The sequence below is a fragment of the Durio zibethinus genome, chromosome 7 (assembly GCF_047325235.1).
Source record: "Durio zibethinus cultivar Kanyao isolate XHJ-2024 chromosome 7, ASM4732523v1, whole genome shotgun sequence".
In the NCBI taxonomy this organism is placed as follows: domain Eukaryota; kingdom Viridiplantae; phylum Streptophyta; class Magnoliopsida; order Malvales; family Malvaceae; genus Durio; species Durio zibethinus.
The window spans coordinates 4310712-4316914 of NC_143168.1; positions in this window are offsets into that span (position 1 = coordinate 4310712).

Sequence of the window (6203 nt, forward strand, 5' to 3'; positions counted from 1 at the left end):
CTAAGAGTTTGAGCCACGGTGCACATGCTGGGCTTGGTCATGTGCTGGTGCCGCATTTTTTTTGCCTGGGTACCATCGCCAGAGCATCGCCAGAGAGCCTAACCGACGGCTTTGGGGGTTCCAGCGATTGGGGGGGCCGGGGGGTGTGTGCACATGATGTGCGATGGGTGCTGGTACTTGGCCCTTATATTGGCCCCTTATCCCTCATCAAACCTTGAGAACTCACACCCTCTTAAAAAGCATTTGAGATTTTATAGGTTTGCTACCAATAGCCATTAAAGTGTCTAAAATGGGGACACGTTTTTCAAACGGTCACAAAATCTTCTCCACTTCGAGTTTCTAGCTGAATTTTTTTGTAGGTGCCAATAAAAATACAAGGATCACCTCTGCCAAATTTGGTGACAAAAATCTTTCTAAAAAAATTTTAAAAAATCTTGAACCGTAAAAAGTTTTGAAAATCATGAAAAATAGAAAACGGGTCGTCTTGCCACGAAAATTCACATGAAGGCATAGGGGACCATTGTATGAATTTACAAGCCATAAAAATGGCATTGGCATGGCAGAAATATGAAGATGTGCTTGAACCCACCTATCACCTGTTTGTTCCACGGCTTACGCATCCTGCCTCTCTAGTCGACTGAGCGTCCGCACGCTTGTTTCGTGGGTTGACTTAGGCATACGGAGTTCATCCCCAGTCTAAGCATACGGAGTTCATTCCCAGTCTAAGATCAGACCGGACCGAGGGTTGCGGTAGTAGGATCGACAGCACGTAGGGGTGAACCGGGTCGGTTCCCAGCTTGCGCATTCTGCCTCTCCAATCGACTGAGCACCCGCACGCTCATTTTGTGGGTTGCCGTAGGCATACGGAGTTCATTCCATGTCTAAGCATACAGAGTTCATTCCCAGTCCAAGATTGGATCGGACCGAGGGTTGCCACTGTAGGACTAGCAGCAGGATCGGTAGCACATAGGGGGGGACCGGGCTGATCCTCGTCTTACGCATTCTACCTCTTCGGCTAGCCTTTCCGGCTAGCTGAGCACCTGCACGCTCGTTTCGTGGGTTGACTTAGGCATACAGAGTTCATCCCCAGTCTAAGCAAATGGAGTTCATTCCTAATCTAAGATCTAAGCAAACCGAGGGTTGCGGCAGCAGGATCGGTAGCACGTAGGCGGGACCGAGTTGATCCTCGGCTTGCGCATTCTGCCTCTCCGGTCGACTGAGTGCCTGCATGCCTATTTTGTGGGTTGGCTTAGGCATAGGGAGTTCATTCCATGTCTAAGCCCTAATCGAATTGAGGGTTGTGGCAGGGAGTCTGGTAGCACACAGAGGGGTATCGGGCCGATCCCTGGCTTGCGCATTTTGCCTCTCCAGTCGGCTGAGCGACCGCATGATCGTTTCGTGAGTTGGCTTAGGCATACGGAATTCATTCCATGTCTAAGCATACAGAGTTCATTCCCAATCTAAGAGTTTGAGCCATGGTGCACATGCTGGTTTCGAGCATGTGCTGGCGCCGCATTTTTTTTGCCTGGGGCACCATCGTCGGAGCATCGTCGGAGAGCCTAACCGGTAGCATTGGGGGTTCCAGCGATTGGGTGGGCCGGGGGGTGTGCGCACATGATGTGCGATGGGTGCTGGTACTTGGCCCTTATATTGGCCCCCTATCCCTCATCAAACCTCGAGAACTCACACCCCCTCAAAGAGCATTTGAGATTTTATAGGTTTGCTGCCAGTAGCCATTAAAGTGTCTGAAATGAGGGCACTTTTTTCAAACGGTCACAAAATCTTCTCCATTTCAAGTTTTTAGCTGAATTTGTTTGTGCATGACAAAAAAAATACAAGGATCACCTCTACCAGATTTAGGGAGAAAACTCTTTCTAAAAAAATTAAAAAAAATCCCGAATCGTAAAGAGTTTCAAAAATTATGAAAAATAGAAAACGGGTCGTCTTGCCACGAAACTTCACATGAGGGTGTAGGGGACCATTGTATGAATTTACAAGCCATAAAAATGGCATTGGTATGTTAGAAATATCAAGATGTGCTTGAACCCACCTACCACCCATTCGATCCCCGGCTTGCGCATCTTGCCTCGCTGGTCGGCTGAGTGTCCGCACGCTTGTTTCGTGGGTTGACTTAGGCATACGGAGTTCATTCCCAGTCTAAGCATACGGAGTTCATTCCCAGTCTAAGATCAGACCGGATCGAGGGTTGCGACAGCAGGATCAGCAGAACGCAGGGGGGACCGGGTCGATCCCCGACTTGCACATTCTGCCTCTTCGACCGGCTGAGAGCCCAGATGCCCATTTCATGGGTTGGCTTAGGAATAGGGAGTTCATTCCATGTCGAAGCCCCAGCCAGACTGAGGGTTTTGGCAGCTGGACCTGCAGCACATAGAGGGAGATCGGGCCGATCCCTGGCTTGCGCATTATGCCTCTCCGATCGGTGCAGTGCCCGCATGCTCATTTCGTGGGTTGGCTTAGGTATAGGGAGTTCATTCCCAGTCTAAGATCAGACCGGACTGAGGGTTACAACAGCAGGATTGATAGCACGTAGGGGGGGACTGGGCCGATCCCCGACTTGCGCTTTCTACCCTCCGGTTGGCTGAGCGCCCGTATGCTTGTTTCATGGGTTGGCTTAGGCATACGGAGTTCATTTCATGTCTAAGCCTACGGAGTTCATTCCCAGTCTAAGAGTTTGAGCCACGGTGCACATGCTGGGCTCAGGCATGTGCTGGTGCTACATTGTTTTTGCCCGGGGCACCATTGCCGGAGCATCGCCGGAGCATCGTCGGAGAGCCTAACCGACGGCATTGGGGGTTCTGGCGATTAGGGGGGCCAGGGGGGTGTGCACACATGATGAGTGATGGGTGCTGGTACTTGGCCCTTATATTGGCCCCCTATCCCTCATCAAACCTCGAGAACTCACACCCCTTTAAGAGCATTTGACATTTTATAGGTTTGCTGCCAGTAGCCATTAAAGTGTCTGAAATGGGGACACTTTTTTCAAACGGTCACAAAATCTTCTCCACTTCAATTTTTTAGCTGAATGTTTTTGTGCATGCCAATGAAAATACAAGGATCACCTCTACGAAATTTGGGGACAAAAATCTTTCTAAAAGAATTTTAAAAAATCCCGAACCACAGAAAGTTTTGAAAATCATGAAAAATAGAAAACGGGTCGTCTAGCCATGAAACTTCACATGAAGGCTTAGGGGACCATTGTATGAATTTACAAGCCATAAAAATGGCATTGGCATGGCAGCAATATGAAGATGTGCTTGAACCCACCTACCACCCGTTTGATCCCCGGCTTGCGCATCCTGCCTCTCTGGTCGACTGAGCGTCCGTACGCTCGTTTCGTGGGTTGACTTAGGCATAGGGAGTTCATCCCCAGTATAAGCATACAGAGTTCATTCCTAGACTAAGATTGGATCGGATCGAGGGTTGCGACAGCAGGATCGACAGCACGCAGGGGGGATCAGGTGGATCCCCGGCTTGCACATTCTGCCTCTCCGACCGGCTGAGTGCCCGCACGCCCATTTCGTGGGTTGGCTTAGGCATAGGGAGTTCATTCCATGTCTAAGCCCTAGTCAAACTGAGGGTTGGGGCAGCGGGACTGGCAGCATGCAGAGGGGGACCGGGCCGATCCCCGGCTTGCGCAATGCCTCTCCGGTCGGCTCAGCGCCCACACGCTCATTTCGTGGGTTGACTTAGGCATACGGAGTTCATTCCATGTCTAACCATACGGAGTTCATTCCTAGTCTAAGAGTTTGAGCCACAGTGCACATGCTGGGCTAGGGCATGTGCTGGTGCCGCAATTTTTCGCCTGGGGCACCATCGTCGGAGCATCGCCGGAGAGCCAAACCGAAGGCATTAGGGGTTCCAACGATTAGGGGGGCCAGGGGGTGTCTGCACATGATGTGCGATGGGTGCTGGTACTTGGCCCTTATATTGGCCCCCTATGCCTCATCAAACCTCAAGAACTCACACCCCGTTAAAGAGCATTTGAGATTTTATAGGTTTGCTACCAGTAGCCATTAAAGTGTCTGAAAATGGGGACACTTTTTTCAAAGGGGCACAAAATCTTCTCCACTTCGAGTTTTTAGCTGAATTTTTTTGTGCATGCCAAAAAAAATACAAGGATCACCTCTACCAAATTTGGGGACAAAAACCTTTCTAAAAAAATTTTAAAAAATCCCGAATCCTAAAAAGTTTTAAAAATCATGAAAAATAGAAAGCGGGTCACCTTGCCACGAAACTTCACATGAAGGCTTAGGGGACCATTATATGAATTTACAAGCCATAAGAATGGCATTGGGATGGCAGAAATATGAAGATGTGCTAGAACCCACCTACCACCCGTTCGATCCCTGGCTTGCGCACCCTACCTCTCTGGTCGGTTGAGCGTCCGCACGCTCGTTTCATGGGTTGACTTAGGCATACAGAGTTCATCCCCAGTCTAAGCATACGGAGTTCATTGCCAGTCTAAGATCAGACTGGATCGAGGGTTGCTGTAGTAGGATCGGTAGCACGCAGGGGGGATCGGGCTGATCCCCGACTTGCGCATTCTACCTATTCAGTCGGCTGAGCGCCCGCATGCCCATTTCATGGGTTGGCTTAGGCATAGGGAGTTCATTCCATGTCTAAGCATACGGAGTTCATTCCCAATCTAAGATTGGATCGGACCGAGGGTTGCGGCAACAGGATTCGCAGCACGCAGGGGTGACCGGGCCAATCCCCGGCTTGCGCATTCTGCCTCTCCGGTCGATTGAGCACCCACACGCCCGTTTCATGGGTTGGCTTAGGCATAGGGAGTTCATTCCTTGTCTAAGCCCCAGTCGGACCGAGGGTTGTGCCAGCGGGACTGGCAGAACGCAGAGGGGGACCGAGCCAATCCCTGACTTGTGCATTATGCCTCTCCGGCCAGCTCAGCACCCGCACGCTCATTTCATGGGTTGACTTAGGCATACGGAGTTCATTCCCAGTCTAAGATCAGACTGGACTGAGGGTTGCATCAGTAGGATAGACAGCACGTAGGGGGGACTGGGTCAATCCCCGACTTATGCATTTTGCCTCTTCGGTCGGCTGAGCACCCGCACGCTCGTTTCGTGGGTTGGCTTAGGCATACAAAGTCCATTCCATGTCTAAGCATATGGAGTTCATTCCCAATCTAAGATCAGATCAGACTGAGGGTTGCGGTAGCAGGACCAACAGTAGGATCGACAGCATGCAGGGTGGTACCAGGCTGATCCCCGGCTTACGTATTTTGCCTCTCCGACCGACTGAGCGCCCGCACGCTCATTTCGTGGGTTGGCTTAGGCATACGGAGTTCATTCCATGTCTAAGCCCCAGCAAGACAGAGGGTTGTGGTAGCAGGATCGATAGCGTGATCGACAACACGTAGAGGGGGATCGGGCTGATCCCCGGCTTGTGCATTATGCCTCTCCGATCGACCTTTTCGATCGGCTAAGCGCCCGCACACTCGTTTCATGGGTTGACTTAGGCATATGAAGTTCATCCCCAATCTAAGCATACGGAGTTCATTCCCAGTCTAAGATCAGATAAGACTGAAGGTTGTGACAGAAGGATCAACAGCATGCAGGGAGGATCGGGCCGATTCTCGACTTGCGTATTCTGCCTCTCCGATCGACTATGGGCTTGCACGCCCGTTTCATGGCTTGGCTTAGGCATAGGGAGTTTATTCCATGTCTAAGCCCCAGTCGGACCGAGGGTTATGGCAGCGGGATCGAAAAGCATGCAGGGGGGCCGGTTCGATCCCCAGCTTGTGCATTCTGCCTCTCCGGTCGAATGACCACCCACATGCCCGTTCCATGGGTTGGCTTAGGCATAGGGAGTTCATTCCATGTGTAAGCTCTAGCCGAACTGAGGGTTGTGGTAGCGGGACCGGTAGCATGTAGAGGTGGATCGGGCCGATCCCCGGCTTGCGTATTATGCCTCTCCGGCCAGCTCAGCGCCTGCACGCTCATTTCTTGGGTTGACTTAGGCATACAGAGTTCATTCCCAATGTAAGATCGAACCGGACCGAGGGTTGCGGCAGCAGGATCGACAGCACGCAGGGGGATCGGGTCAATCCCCGACTTGCATATTCTACCTCTCCGGTCGACTGAGCGCCCGTACGCTCGTTTCATGGGTTGGCTTAGGCATACAGAGTTCATTCCATGTCTAAGCATATGGAGTTCATTCCC